This window comes from Dama dama, chromosome 16 (assembly GCF_033118175.1).
Source record: "Dama dama isolate Ldn47 chromosome 16, ASM3311817v1, whole genome shotgun sequence".
In the NCBI taxonomy this organism is placed as follows: Eukaryota; Metazoa; Chordata; class Mammalia; order Artiodactyla; family Cervidae; genus Dama; species Dama dama.
In genome coordinates, this window is record NC_083696.1 from 29,990,170 (window position 1) to 30,007,447 (window position 17,278).

Genomic DNA, 17,278 nt, shown 5'->3' on the forward strand with positions numbered 1-17,278 from the left:
ACAACTATCAGAAAGAGAAACTACGTAAACAATCCTATTTACTATTACATCAAAAGGAATAAGATACCTAGAAATAAATCTCCTTAGGGAGACAAAAAACTTGTACTCTGAAAACTATAGATGGTGAGGAAAGAAACTGAAGATGACACAAACATGGAAAGATATACCATGTTCTTGGATTGGAAGAATCAATACTGTTAAAATGACCATACTATCCAAGGCGATTTACAGGTTTAATGCAATCCTTGTTAAATTACGAATGGCATTTTTCACAGAACAAGAACAAAAAATTTTTACACTTATATGGAAATACAAAATACCCCGAATAGCCAAAACAATCTTGAGAAAAGAGAACGGAGCTGGAGGAATCACACTTCAGATTATACTACAAAGCTACAGTATTCAAAACAGAATGATACTGGCACAAAAACAGACACATATGCCAATGGAACAGAACAGAAATCCCAGAAATAAACCCACACACTTAGGGTCAATTAATCTACACCAAAGGAGACTAGAATATAAATGGAGAAAAGGCAGTCTCTTCAATAAGTGATGCTGAGGAAACAGGGCAGCTACATGAAAAAGAATGAAATTAGAACATTCTTCAGCACCATACACAAAAATAAACTCAAAATGGATTAAAGACCTAAATGTAAAACCAGATATTATAAAATCCTAGAGGAAAACACAGGTAGAACATTTTTTTGACAAATTCCAGCCATAATTTTTGGGTCCATCTCCTAGCATAATGGAAATAAAAACAAAATTAAACAAATGGGGCCTAATTAAACTAAAAAGCTTTTGCACTGCAAAGAAAACCATAAACATACCAAAAAGATAACTTACAAATTGGGGGGAAATATTTGCAAATAATGCTACCAAAAAGGGACTGAAGTGAAGTCATGTCTGACTCTTTGCAACCCTATGGACTGTAGCCCACCAGGCTCCTCCATCCATGAGATTTTCCAGGCAAGAATGCTGGAGTGGGTTGCTATTTCCTTTTCCAGGGGATCTTCCCAACCCAGGGACTGAACCTGGGTCTCCCACATTGCAGGCAGACTCTTTACCATCTGAGCCACCAGGGAATCCCAATAAGGGATTAATTTCCAAAATATATGAACAGCCCATACAGTGTAATATCAAACACCCAATCAAACAATGAGTAGAAAACCTAAATAGACATTTCTCCAAAGAAGACATACAGATAGCCAACAGGCATGTGAAAAGATGCTCATTATTAGAAAAATGCAAATCAAAACTACAATGAGGTATCATCTCACATTAGTCAGAATGGCCATCATTTTAAAAAGTCTAAAAATAATAAATGCTACAGAGTGTGTGGAGAAAAGAGAACCCTCCTACACTGCTAGAGGAAATGTAAAATGTACAGCCACTATGGAGAGTAAGGAGGTTCCTTAAAAATTAAAAATAGACCTACCATATGATCCAGCAATCCCATTCCTGGGCATATATTTCAAGAAAACTCTCATTTGAAAAGATATGTGCACCCAAAGACTCACAGTAGCACTATTTACAACAGTCAAGATATGGAAGTAGCATAAATGTCCATTGGTAGATAAACAGATAAAGAAGATGTGGTATATGCAGGTGTGTGTGTGTATGTGTGTGTGTGTCTGTGTATGTGTGTGTGTGTATATATATATATATATATATATAAAATACTAGTCATAAAAAGAATCACTTTGTTGTATACTTGAAATAAACATAGCATTGCAAATTAACTATACTTTAATTAAAAAATACTTGAAATGTAAATGGACTAAATATTCCAATCAAAAGGTCAAGGCTTTTAATGTCACCTACTTACTTCTTATTTTGCAATGACAACACTTACAATAAGAAAGCCTAAGGCAAAAATACAAATTCCACTGAGGTCTGGATTTATCAAACAGAAAAAAAGCATATTTGAAGGCATATTCTATTAGGAATTTTTATTTTGCTTACTGAGACCACTGTAATTACCTCTCAATCAATATTATAGATACATAATTATATGTTCTAAATAAACATGAAACAATAAAGAGCAAGTGGGAGAAGAAAGGGGAAAAGAACACTTCTAAGAGGCTGCAAGATTTAAGGATAAGTTGACATTACTTCAGACAAAGACTGAGATGTTCAAACACAAAAGAAATGTCCTGAAATTCAGTCACATAGCACAGAACCAAGAGCTGTTTGAAAAGTGGTATACTTAGAGGTAAATGATCACAAAATCAGATCGGGAAATACTGAAAAACAAACAAAAAGGAACTACTCATCTAAAAAACACTGCAAAAATAAATAAGCTGGATGAATTCCATGACTTTTTATTTTATTCATTTATTTTTAAAGATTATTTTTATGTGGATCATTTTTAAAGTCTTTATTGAATTTGTTAAAATATTGTTTCTGTTTTCTGTTTTGTTTTGGTTTTTTTTTGACCACAAGCCATGTGGGGATCTTAGCTCCCTGGCCAGGAATTGAACCCACACCCCTTGCATTGGAAAGTGATGTCTTAACCACTGGACTGTCAGGGAAGTACACCATAAGTTCAGTTCAGTTCAGTTCAGTCGCTCAGTCATGTCCGACTCTTTGCAACACCATGAACCGCAGCACGCCAGGCCTCCCTGTCCATCACCAACTCCCAGAGTTTACTCAAACCCATGTCCATAGAGTCAGTGATGCCATCCAACCATCTCATCCTCTGTCATCCTCTTCTCCTGCCCTCAACCTTTCCCAGCATCAGGGTCTTTCCCAATGAGTCAGCTCTTTACATCAGGTGGCCATGACTTATTTATTTATTTATTATGGCTGTGCTGGATCTTGGTTGCACCACACAGGGACTTCAGTGCTGCCTATGAGCTTTTTCTACTCGTGGAGAGTGGGAGCTTCTCTCTAGTTTGTGGTATGCAGGCCTCTCACTGCAGTGGCTTCTCTTGTTTCAGAGCGCAGGCTCAGGGCACGTGAGCTTCAGTAACTGCAGCACAGGGGCTCAGTTGTTGTGGCACATGGGCTTAGTTGCCCCTTGGCATGTGGAATCTTAGCTCCCAGACGAGGGATAGAATCTGTGGCCCCCACTTTGGCAGGTGGATTCTAAACCACTGGGCCACCACAGAAGTTTCCCCCTCAGTGACTTTTTAAAGCACTGCAGCATGGAGGTACAAGGTCAGGAAACTGACAATGTTAGAAAAAGACTTGAGTAACATTTATTGGATAGAGTAAGAAAACAAACATCTAGAAAATCTTAATTCTGATCTTATTTCAGAAACTCTCAGGCTGTCTTATGGCTGCTTTTCCAACCTGCTCTGACTACGTTCTCTCTCCCAAAATTACCTACTCAGTGCCAACAATCTTCACCTTCACTGCACTCAGCAAACCAATAGTCCATTCTTGAAATTTTTATTATTTGGAATAGCTCTATCTCTGAAATATATAATTTCCATAATTTTATCTCAAAACATGACCTCCTATTCTCCCTACTCTTTCTCTACCTTACTTGCCAATTCTTTTACTTATTGCATTGAGACCTCAGTCCCTCAGTTAAGTTCAGTTCAGTCACTCAGTCATGTCCAACTCTCTGTGACGCCATGGACTGCAGCACACCAGGCCTCCCTGTCCATCACTAACTCCCAAAGCCTGCTCAAACTCATGTCCATCAAGTCAGTGATGCCATCCAACCATCTCATGCTCTGTCATCCCCTTTTCCTGCTGCCTTCAATTTTTCTCAACATCAGGGTCTTTTCAAATGAGTCAGTTCTTCACATCAGGTGGCCAAAGTATTGGCGTTTCAGCTTCAACTTCAGTCCTTCCAATGAATACCCAGGACTGATTTCCTTTAGGATGGACTTGTTGGATCTCCTTGCAGTCCAAGGGACTCTCAAGAGTCTTCTCCAACACCACAGTTCAAAAGCATCAACTCTTCAGCGCACAGCTGTTTTTATGGTCCAACTCTGACATCCATACATGACTAATGGAAAAAACCATAGCTTTGACTAGACAGACCTTTGTCAGCAAAGTCAGTCCCTCAGCCTTCTGAGTATTTCCAATCCATCTGCTCCTCTGACTGTAAGGTAGTGGTTCTAAATGGAGGTGATTTTGCCCCTTGGAGGGCAACTGACAATGTTTGGAGACACTTTTAGTTGTCACAACTGCAGGGGGCTGTTACTGGCATCTAGTAAGTAGATGTCAGGGATGCTGACCATCCCACAATGCACAAGACAGCCCCTACAACAGAAAATTATGTTTCTCAAGTTGAGAATCCCTGCTCTGTGGTCCTCTTTAGATAACTGGTCCATTTCCTCAATCACTCTTAGAACATTTTAACCTCAATTCTCTTGCCTTTTCATCCTTCTGACACACTTGTTTTATAAAAACATAACCCTCAACCAATTAAATTCTCAAAATTTTCTACTTCTAAACTTGGTGCACTGTGCTCAACAAAAGCAAAACAAACAAACATGTTACATAATCTTAAAAGTAGCTGACACTATGTATTGAGATTCAACCTCAGCAAAATGCTCAGCATTAGCAGGAAGGCAGTCCTTCTTATCTCTCCCTAGTTACCTCTTTACTCACTTTTTTCCTTCTATGACTATTTTAAACTCTATCTGTCCCATCAATCCCTCATTCTCCTCCAAATCAAACACTCAATATCAACAACTTCAGCTGTTTCACTAAGGAAAATGAAAAACAAAGGAGGAAAGGAAAGATACACCCATCTGAATGCAGAGTTCCAAAGAATAGCAAGGAGAGATAAGATAGCCTTCCTCAGTGAAAGAAATAGAGAAAAACAATAGAATGGGGAAGACAAGAGATCTTTGCAAGAAAATTAGAGATACCAAGGGAACATGCCACGCAAAGATGGGCACAATAAAGGACAGAAACAGTATGGACCTAACAGAAGCAGAAGATATTAAGAAGAGGTGGCAAGAATACATAGAACTATACAAAGAATATCTTAATGACCCAGATAATCAAAATGGTGTGATCACTCACCTAGAGCCAGACATCCTGGGGTGTGAAGTCAAGTGGGCCTTAGGAAGCATTCCTACAAACAAAGTTAGTGGAGGTGATGGAATTCCAGCTGAGCTATTACAAATCCTAAAAGATGCTGCTGCTAAAGTGCTGCACTCAATACGTCAGCGAATTTGGAAAACTCAGCGGTGGCCACAGAACTGCAAAAAGTCAGTTTTCATTCCAATCCCAAAGAAGGAAGTGCCAAAGAATGGTCAAACTACCACACAATTGCACTCATTTCACATGGTAGCAAGGTAATGCTCAAAAGCTAGGCTTCAAGCTAGGCTTCAACAGTACCTGAACCAAGAACTTCCTGATGTACAAACTGGATTTAGAAAAGGCAGAGAAACCAGAGATCAAATTGCCAAAAACCACTGAATCATAGAAAAAGCAAGGGAATTAAAAAAAAAAAACCATCTACTGCTTCGTTGACTATGCTAAAGCCTTTGTATGGATCACCAACCTGTGGAATATTCTTAAAGAGATAGGCCTAAGGAACCTGTACACTGGTCAAGAAGCAACAGTTAGAACCAGACATGGAACAATGAACTGGTTCCAAATTGGGAAAGGAGTATGTCTAGGCTGTATACTGTCACCCTGCTTATTTAATTTATATGCAGAGTACATCATGCGATATGCAGGGCTAGATGAAGCTCAAGCTGGAATCAAGATTGCCAGGAAATATATTAATAACCTCAGATATGCAGATGATACCACCCTTACAACAGAAAGTGAAGAGGAACTAAAGAGCCTCTCACTGAAAGTGAAAGAGGAGAGTGACAAAGCTGGCTTAAAACTCATTCAAAAAACTAAGATCACGGCAAAAAACTTCATTCAAATCTCATTCAAAAAACTAAGATCATGGCATCTGGTCCCATCACTTCATGGCAAATAGATGGGGAAACAATGGAAATAGTGACAGACTCTATTTTCTTGGGCTCCAAAATCACTGCAGATGGTGACTACCGCCACGAAATCAAAAGATGCTTGCTCCTTGGAAGAAAAGCTATGACAAACCTAGACAGAGTACTAAAAAATGGAGACATCACTTTGTCAACCAAGTTCCATATAGTCAGAGCTATTGTTTTTCCAGTAGGCATGTATGGATGTGAGAGTTGGACACTAAAAAAGGCTGAGCACTGAAGAACTGAGGCTTTCGAACTGTGGTGCTAGAGAAGACTCTTGAGAAACCCTCAAGACTCTTGAGACTCTCGAACAAACCACTCATTCCTAAAGGAAATCAACCCTGAATATTCATTGGAAGCACTGATGCTGAAGCTCCGATACTTTGGCCACCTGATGTGAAGAGCCGACTCACTGGAAAAGACCCTGATACTAGGAAAGATTGAGGGCAGGAAGAGAAGTGGGTGACAGAGGATGCGGTGGCTGAATGGCATCGTTGACTCAACAGACACTAGTTTGAGGAAACTCTGGGAGACAGTGAAGGACGGGGAAACCTGGCATGCTGCAGTATTGGGTCACAAACAGTTGGACATGACTGAGCAACTGAACAACAACAGACAAGAACTTCCACATATTTCTTCCCCACCCTATGGGGGAATTATTTACATCTATCCCTATCCTTCTCCCCATTCTCTTAGGAAAATGGAAGAAGTGTCCATCCTGTTCCAGCAAACACTGGATACCATGTCTCCTCCTTAACCCTACTACAACAATTACCTAACTCCCTAAATCATCTACCTCAACTCCATCCTCTTTCCCAGCCCTTTCACTTGATAAATAAGTGATTATTTCTATCCTTTCTTGGGGGGGGGGGGAGTACAAATAAACAAACACTTTTCCTTCCATATCTCTCTCTTCTCACAGCTAAATTCCTTAAAAGAACTGGCTTCAGTCCTGTCCCTATTATTCTATCTCCCTTTCAGTCTACTACTCCCTGCTTACATTCCTACCATGCCACCAAACTCCACAGTGGAGACAAACGACTTCCTGTATCAATTTCAGCGGGTTCTTTCAGCCCTTAATTTTGGAGCGTTAACACAAATTACCACACCCTCCTTAAAATGTCCTCCTGTTTTGGTGTTTGCAATACCACTCTCTCCTCTGTGGTCTTTCCTTTTCCCACCTCCTAGAAGTTGGTATGTCCTGTAGTTCTGGCTTCCATCTTTCTCATTTGTGCAATGCATGCTCTAGTAACTTCAAGTCATACATCCAGCCCTGATTTTCTCTCAGTTTTCTTAGTGAATGACATCACCATCTACTCGGTTACCCACCCTAGAATCCTAGAGGTCACCCTAGATTTCTTACTCTCACCTACACATAAACAATTGCAAAGTTCTATCAATTTAATCTAAGTATCTCTTGGATCCATCATGTTAGTTCATACTCTGCAGCCTGTCCAATTCAGGTCATTATCTCTCACCCAGACATATTATTAAAAGAAAAGTCATAATTAAGGGTATATGAGTAAAACACTGGGGAGTGCCTTGGCTCAGCTGGTAAAGAATCCACCTGCAATGCGGGAGACCTGGGTTCGATCTCTGAGTTAGGAAGATCCCCTGGAGAAGGGAACAGCTACCGACTCCAGTATTCTGGCCTGCAGAATTCCATGGACTGTATAGTCAATGGGGTTGCAAACAGTCGGACATGACTGAGCAACTTTCACTTTCTTTCACTTTTCTTTCTTTTACAAGTAAGAATATTACACAAATACAATGAGGTATGATTCAAAAGAACACAGAACACTTATCAGTGTTAAGTTAGAAAAAAGAAAACAGTTTAAAAATGGATTCTAATACTGTATGCACGTGTGTGTGGCTAAGTAGCTTCAGTCATGTCTGATTCTTTGCATCCCTATGGACTGTAGCCACCAGGTTCCTCTGTCCATGTAAATTCTCTAGGCAAGAATACTAGAGTGGGTTGCCATGCCCTCCTCCAGGGGATCTTCCCAACCCAAGGATCGAAACTGTGTCTCCTGCATTGCAGGTAGCTTCTTTATCACTGAGCCATTGGGAAAGCCCTATTACTGTATAAATACAGGGAAATCATTCAATCATCTCAGGCTTCAGATTCCCAACTGCTGAATAAAGGGGTAAAAAAGATATATCTAAGGACCTTTGTGCCCTGAGCATTCATTCTACAATTCTATTTCTACCAGACAGTACTCAGACAGTTCCTACCTCCAAATATGCACCATACTTGCTACATATGCAAGATATTATTGGTGCCAAAAGAAACAGGCTACTTTGTCCTCTTTGATGCCAAAATATATCAAGCATATCCTGACTAAATTAAAGGATAAAAAGAAAACCAAAACCTTCAATTCCAAGTGTCAAAGAAATAAAATGTAAGCAAAAGCCAAGAAAAAAAGTATAATGGAACTGATTATATACAGAAAAATGCTATCTCAAAATAATTTCTTCAGGAATCAAGCAACACAGAGTAATGAGTTAGCAATAAAATGAATGCACTATAAACCACTGTGACAGTCAATAACAACATTATGAATATAAAGCTCTCTTTACCCATAGTACAGCAGTGTGGGAATTGTACAATATCTAAAGTCAAACACCAACACAATATATATGCAATATGAGATCATAAAAAGTTTTAGGATCTGCTTTTCAAAGACAAGGCTCTTAGAAAAAGATAATACAAACTAAGCTGTGAAAATGCAGTCTAAATTTCATTAAAATGCTATCACCCCATTCAAATGAGAAGCACCTGTTAACCTTTTGACAGTTGACAGTTTGGGTTCAGTTGCTCTTCCATTTCCTACTAAGCTCAAAAGTAATGTTCTGTTTTAAAGATTATATAAAAGATGAAGGTAGAGAAAGAGTGTGGTAGGCAAAACAATTTACACTGCAAAGTTGATAATGACTTAATGGTTGGTCAGCTCAAAATTTAGGATAGAGCAACTCTAGAGCAAACTTCACCACCTAACAGCCTTGTAATTTTAACAATTCATTTAATTTCTCTGTGCCTCAGTTTCTTCTTTGGCAAAACAGAACAATGATAGTACCTACTTCATAAGCAAAGTGCTTGAAACAATGCCTGGCATACTATAGACACTATAGAAATACTAAGCAAGTTATGATCAATATTTTCCTTACTATTTTTGACTAAATATTAGGTGAGAAGAAAAACAACACTATAATGTATACTCTTATAAAAGGCTCTTGAGAGTCCTTTGGACTGCAAGGAGATCAAACCAGTCAATCCTCAAGGAAATCAACCCTGAATATTCATTGGAAGGACTGATGCTGAAGCTGAAGCTCTGATACTTCGGCCACCTGATAGAAAGAACCAACTCATTGGAAAAGACCCTGATGCTGGGGAAGACTGAAGGCAGGAGGAGAAAGGGGAGACAGAGGGTGAGATGATTAGATGGCATCACCAACTCATGAGTATGAGCAAACACTGGGAGAAAGAGAAGGATAGGGAAGCCTGGAGTGCTGCAGTTCATGGGGTCACAAAGAGTAGGACACGACTTGGCGACTGAACAGCAACAACATAATGTATACTCAAGCTCCAGTTTAACACTGTCACAAAGAATTTTGTTCAAAGTTCAATAACAATGTTATTTCAGTTGATATCGCCAATCCTGATCCTCGAGGAACTCATAATCAAATCAAATTATCAAGTGTTAAGTTCATACCACAGGAAATGAGAGGTATAAAGAGGCATAATTCACACACACACATACACACAAAACAGACACATAATCAACTGAACAGAATAGAGAACCTAAAAATAAACCCATGCAGGTATGGTTAATTAATTTATGACAAAGGTGTCTACGGCCATACCACTCTGAATGCGCCAGATCTCATCTGATCTCAGAAGCTAAGCAGGGTCAGGCCTGGTTAGTACTTGGATGGGAGACAGAGGAGCCAAGAATATACAATGAGGAAAAGAAAATTTCTTCAACAAATGGTGTTGGGAAAATTGGACGACCACATACAAAAGAATGAAACTTCACCACTATTTTACATCTACAAAATCAACTCAAGACAGATTAGAGACTTGAATATAAGATCTGAAGTCATAAAACTCCTAAAGAATATATAGGTGATAAACTCCTTGACAGGGGCTTCCCTAGTGGCTCAGATGGTAAAGAATCTGCATGCAATGTGGGAGACACGGGTTCAATTCCTGGGTCGGGAAGTTCCCCTGCAGAAGGGCATGGCAACCCACTCCAGTATTCTTGCTTGGAGAATCCCATGGACAGAAGAGCCTGGCGGGCTACAGTGTACGGGGTCACAAAGAATCAGACACAACTGAGCAACTAACATGAACGAATGAATGAATGAACAAAGCTCCTTGACATCAGTCTTTGTTACAAGTTTTTGCATCTGACACCAAAAGCAAAAGCAACAGAAGCAAAAATAAACAATCTGGAGCACATGAAACTAAGAAGTTTCTGCAAAGTGAAGAAACCATCAACAAAATGAAAAGGCAACCTACCGAATGGGAGAAGATAATTGCAAATCATATACCTGATAAAAGGCTGATATCCAAAATATATAGAGGATTCATACAGCTCAGTAACAACAAAATCCAATTGAAAAATGGATAGAGCATCTGAATAGCCATTTGTCTAAAGAAGATATACAGATGGCCAACAGGTACTTGATATCACTAATTATCAGGTGCTTTATATCACTAATTATCAGGGAAATGCCAATCAAAACCACACTGAGATATCATCTCACACCTATCAGAATGCCTATTTTCAAAAAGGCTAAAAATATCAAATGTGTGCAAGGATGTAGAGAAAAGGGAACCCCTGTGCACTATTAGTGAGAACTGGTCCAGTCACTATGGGAAATAGGATAGAGATTACTCAAAAAATTAAAAATAATAAAACTACCATAAGATCCAGCTATTCCACTTCTGGGTATTTACCCAAACAAACAAAAATACTAACTCAAAAAGATATGTGCTAAGTTGCTTCAGTCATGTCCAACTCTTTGTGACCCTATGGACTGTAGCCCGTCAGGCTCCTCTGTCCATGGGATTCTCCAGGCAAGAATATTGGAATGAGTTGCCAAGCCCTCCTACACAGGATCTTCCTGACCCAGGGACTGAACCCAAATCTCTTATGTCTCCTGTATTGGGAGGTGGGTTCTTTACCACTAATGCCACCTGGGAATAAGCACCCTCATGTTCACTGCAGCATTATTTAAAATAACCAAGATAAGGAAGCAACCTAAGTTTCCATCAGTGGATAAACAGATAAAGAAATTATGGTATATACACATAATGGAATATTATTCAATCATAAGAAAGAACAAAATCCTGCCCTTTGTGACAGTGTGGATGACCCATGAGGGCATTATGCTAGGTGAAATAAGTCAGACAGAAAAAAATACTGTCTGATCTCTTACATGTGGAATCAATCAGTAACCAAGGTGGGAGATGAGAGAAACTGGTGACCTATTTTTGCTTTTGTTTTTTTCAGTTTAAATAAGTTAAAAATAAAATAAATTAAAAGATTGAAAATTTTTAAAACTTTTAAAGAAGCAAAATTCAATATGCATCAAAAGTACAGCATGTGGTAGGTAATACAATGGAATATTATTCAGCTATAAAAGGAATGAAATTCTGATATATGCTATAACTTGGATAAACCTTACAAACATGCCAAATGAACCAATCCAGACACAAAAGGAAAAATGGTGTATGGTTCCACCTGTGTAAGGAACCTAGAATAGGCAAATTCATAGAGACAGAAAGTAGAATAACAGGAGCTGAGCAGGATGGTGTAGGAAGTGAGGGGGATGAGGAGCTGTTGTTTAACGAGTACAGAATTTCTGTTTGGAAATATAAAAATTTCTGAAAATAGATAGCAACGATAATTAAACAACACTCTGTATGTGCTTAATGCCAATGAACTGCACACTAAAAAATTTCATGTTATGTACATTTAACCATCTTTAAGAAAACTTTAAAAAATATAGCCTATATTTTCAACAAGAAGTTTTAAAATGATTAGCAGCCTTAATAGTATTAAAATAAAGGATAGATAATTTATGTTCAAGTTCCTAACTATGGACATCAAAGGAGGCAATATCAACTCTTAGCTGGTCTTGGTTTAAAGCACACATCTGAAAATGGGTACATACCTTGCAAAGTTTTTAAGGAACATTATTTCACCTTGTTGATACAGTCAGTTTTTTTTTAATAGCTCCTTGAAAGGTGCAAGAAGAACTATACTGAGGAGATACCTTATATGAGACCAATACATAATGGTGGTTTTATAAGGATGTACTTATTCAAAAAGAAGCATGATAACATGAGTGCAATAGTATACCTGTGTAGGGCACCATAAATGGAAGTGTAAATCAACTGATATTCAATTCAAGAGTAGAAACTATTTAAATTAAACCATACTTCAAAACACTAAAAGCGAAAGTGAAGTGGCTCAGTTGTGTCTGACTCTTTGTGACCCCACAGACTATAGAATACAAGGTTCCTCCGCCTGTGAAATATTTCCCAAATACTTTAATTTCAAACAGAAATTAAAACTCCATTATTTTAAAGGATACATGCACCCCAATCTTCACTGCAGCACTGTTTACAACAACCAAGACATGAAAGCAGACTAAATGTCCATTGACAGAACAGATAAAGAAGATGTGGTACATATGTACGATTGAATATTACTCAGCCATTAAAAAGAATGAAATAATGCTATTTGCAGCAACATTGAGGGACCTAGGGAGTGTCAGACTGAGTGAAGTAAGCCAGACAGAAAAGGAGAAATATGGTATGACATCCCTTATATATGGAATTTAAATAGAAATGATACAAATGAACTTATAAAACAGAAAAAGACTCACAGACTTAGAAAACGAACTTATGGTTGTCATGGGGAAGAGACAGTTAGGAAGTTTGGGTAGGTCATATACACACTACTATATTCAAAATGGATAATCAACAAGGACATATTACATAGCACATGGAATGTTATGTACCAGCCTGGAAGGGAAGGAGGTTTGGGAGAGAATGGATACATGTATATGTACGGTTGAGTCCCTTCACTGCTCACCTGAAACTACCACAACATTGTTAACTGGCTATACACCAATACAAAAGAAAAAGTTTAAAGTTTGGAAAAATAAAAAAATACTATTCAAAGAATAGTATTTCTCACTGGAAAAGACCTTGATGCTGGGAAAGATGGAAGGCAGGAGGAGGAGGTGGAGACAGGATGAAATGGTTGGATGGCATCATCGACTCAATGGACATGAGTTTGAACAAGTTCCATAGAGAAACGCAAATCAAAACTACAATAAGGTATCACCTCACGCCAGTCAAAATGGCCATCTTTAAAATATCTACAAATAATAAATGCTGGAAAGAGTACAGAGAAAAAGGAACCCTCCTACATTGTTGTGGGAATATAAATTGGTGCAGCCACTATGGAGAACAGCATGGAGGTCCCTTAAAAACTTAAAAATAGAATTACCATGTGATCCTGCAATCCCACTCCTGGGCAAAAACTCTAATTTAAAAAGATACATATAGAACCCCGATGTTCACAGCAGCATCACTTACAATACCCAAGATACGAAAGCAACCTAATGGTTCATCAACAGATGAATTGATAAAGAAGATATGGTGTGTGTATACATGTATATATACATATATTCATACAATGGAATATTACTCAGTCATACAAAAGAATGAAATCATGCCATTTGCAGTAATATGGATGGTCCTAGGTATTACCATACTAGGTGAAATAGGTCAGACAGAGAAAGACAATGCCATATAATATCATTAGTGGAAACTAAAAATACAATACAAATAAACTTATTCACAAAACAGATATAGACTCACAGACACAGAAAACAAATTTATGGTTACCAAAGAGGAAAGTGGGGGGATGGACAAATTAGGAGTTTGAGATTAACAAATACACACTACTACATATAAAACAAATAAACAAGGACAAGGAACTATATTCAATGTTTTGTAATAATCTATAATAGAAAATAATCTGAAAAAGAATATATATATATGTATATATATGTATAACTGAATCATTTGCTGTACACTCAAAACTAACACAACACTGTAAATCTACTATACCTAAATTTTTAAAAAAAAATGTTTTTCAGAGAACTATAATAAAATATTCAAGGAACCAAAGGCCAAAATCTGACTAATATTAGCAAACATTTATATGGCTCTTACAGTATGCCTGGTGTCCTATAACCTCTTTATATGTACTACTAACTCATATTACCCTAACAACAATCTCAGACAACAAGTATTCTTATTATTCCCATTTTACAAATGAGGAGGTCAACTATCTTGTCTGGGCTCACTGTCCTACTAGTAAGTGACACAGCAAGGACTGGAATCCTGGAAGTATGGTTTCTGGGGCCTTATTTTTAATTGCTATGGTTTAAAATTTCTTGCTGATCCTAAGGAATGGACTACAAAAAGTATAGGAAAACTCAAAATGCAAGGTAGTTTGAGTGGCCAATTATAACAAAAATCACCAAATCACAACATAACAATAAATGAAATTCATAATGACTGCTCTGAGACATAAGGCAAAGTTAAAATATGTTCAGCATACTTACTGTTCAAGAAGGCAAAGAATTATTTAGTGCATTCAAAAATTTTCCACCAAAAACAGTCAGTATGATTTTTATTTCTAAAGAGGTAAACATTTCAACTGTCCAAAATTACTTATTCTGCAAGAGTTCCAAACAGAAAGATCCTCAGCAATCTTATTTGCCAATTACCCCATTCTTAAAGAAAAGTATGTGTGTGTGCGTGTGTGTATGTATGGGGATCACAAATAAATTAAACTTTTCAGGGGTTTTGATTCTAGGTATATGAGAACTTAATACTAAAGATATTAGAAAATGTCAAATCATTTGGATAGATGAGTGAATAAGCTCACAGAATTATGCATTATTATTGTAAAAAGCCTAGAATTTTATCATAGTACAATTATAATTTTTTTTAAAGTACAGGCTTTCAAGTCATCCATAGACCTGAACTTCAAGCTTGTCTCCACCAGTATAGTTACTGTTAATTTTTGGCAAGTTATTTTCACATAACTGGGCCAAAATTTCCATTTGTATAAGTTGAGGATACTAATTCCTAACTCACAAGGTTCTTGTGTGAGCTCAGGAAAAAACACATGCAAAGTGCTGAACACAGCCGCTGTGATATAGCAGATGGTCAACATGAGCAACTACTATTATTCTCTAACCTTTTTCTACCTGTTCCCCAAATATAAGAAACTAATCCTTACCAATTATCAAGTCATCATAGGCGTCTCAGAAAGACAGTAAGTACCACATGCCCTATTCAAAAAATTTAGACATACTAAAAGTACAAGAAAATACAAAAACAAACCATGAATGAGACAAAAAAAAAGTCGGACTCCTGTTTCTCCTCTATGTCAACTCTGGTTGGTTTTGTAATAACCTGTATTTCCGTATCAAAAATACGAAATTCTATTATTTTGGGGGAAGTCTAAACATTTCCAGTTAGGTACTGTTGCTTATTTATTTTGACAGCTACCTTTGTGAGGGTAACTGTCATCTTTGCTTGAAAACCAAAAAAAAAAAAAAAAAAACAAACCAGGGATAGGAGCATTTTAATGAAATGCTGTTTCATCTATCTTGACAGCTGATTGGATGCCATGTAGATCATTTATTGCTGCAATAAATTTTCACATTACTGCGCCACCCCCTTACCCAACAAATATTATACATGCTTTAATGAACAGAACTCCTTAATGACAGTGAACGAATGCTCTAAAGGGACACAAAAACTCAAAACTTGGTGCTCTCAGTAAGGATCCGAGGGGAGATGGCTGGGTGTCGCTGCAAGAGGAAATGAACAGAATCGGAAGCCGTTCTGTCTCCGTAAACAAGACTGGAGATAAGCCCTATATAGGGGGTAGGAGCGGAGAGAAGCGGGTGAGGTGGGCCTGGAGACAGCTGAGGAAGGCGGTGGCAGCTGCAGTCTGAGGAAACGTCTGTGCCACCGGAGAGAGGATCGTCGGAGCCCATCGCCACGCCGAGAGCGGAGGCGGAGAGAAGTGGCACGCTCAGGCCAGTCCCCAGAACGGGTTCAGCCTCCGGATTCTGGGAGGACAGACGGAATGGGCACCCCACTGATTAAGAAAGATGAGGGCAGAGGCGGGCTCCCAGCCGCCTTCAAAACGGGACGCTGCCGGCCCCGCCGCCATCCCGGTGCCGTTGGAGATGAAGGCAGGGACCCAACAGGGAGCGAACAGGTTACCTGTCTCAGCCGCCTGCCCGCGGGTCTCCACTTCCTCAGACTGGGTGCTACCACAGGCTACCCGGGCACGCGCCGAGTGATGTCATCTTCGCGCGCCCAAGCAGAGGTCTGGCTAGCCCCGTCCCCCTTGATTAGAGGGGTGGGGCAGTAGAGTCTGCGCAGGCGCGATGCTGCCTCGGGCATGGAAAGGCGAGAAAAAGGCTTGGTTTGGGTTGTGTGCGGTTGCCCTCACCCAACTACTCTTGCAAAATCTTATAGACACTTCCAAAAAAAAAAAAAAGTTATTTGAATACAGGCATAGACTTTTTATTCTTTATTCTGCTCTTCTTCTTCTGTATATCAGTCAGTTCAGTTCAGTTTAGTCGTTCTGTGGTGTCCGACTCTTTGCGACCCTATGAACCATAGCACGCCAGGGCACCCTGTCCATCACCAACTCCCGGAGTTTACTCAAACTCAAGTCCATCGAGTCCGCGATGCCATCCAGCCATCTCATCCTCTGTCGTCCCCTTCTCCTTCTGCCCCCAATCCCTCCCAGCATCAGGGTCTTTTCCAATGAGTCAACTCTTCTGTACATAACCCTTGTTTGAAAACTCACTCATTCAACCGCAATTAATTAAAGTCCACCTATGTTCCAGGCACGGAGAAGGCAATGGCAACCCACTCCGGTACTCTTGCCTGGAAAATCCTATGGATGGAGGAGCCTGGTGGGCTGCAGTCCATGGGGTCGCTAGGAGTCGGACACGGCTGAACGACTTCACTTTCACTTTTCGCTTTCATGCATTGGAGAAGGAAATGGCAACCCACTCCAGTGTTCTTGCCTGGAGAATCCCAGCGACGGCGGAGCCTGTTGGGCTGCTGTCTATGGGGTCGCACAGAGTCGGACACGACTGAAGTGACTTACCATACCATACCATGTTCCAGGCAAGCACTGCTACAGAATCGGGGATATGGCAATGACAAAACAGACAGAATGCCTAACCTCATGGAGATTACTTTCTAATTAAGAAAGTGAACATTGAAT

General features: G+C 39.1%; 1 protein-coding gene across 1 annotated transcript in view; it reads right to left on the reverse strand.

Moving 5' to 3' along the window:
- The window catches only part of AOPEP (aminopeptidase O (putative)), a 393,408-nt gene extending 377,056 nt beyond the window's left edge, over positions 1-16,352 (reverse strand). Inside the window, exon 1 of the mRNA XM_061163690.1 lies at positions 16,258-16,352. The gene's annotated coding sequence lies outside the window, so the exon portion shown is untranslated. The remainder of the gene's footprint in view (positions 1-16,257) is intronic.
- Between the last annotated feature and the right edge of the window lie 926 nt (positions 16,353-17,278).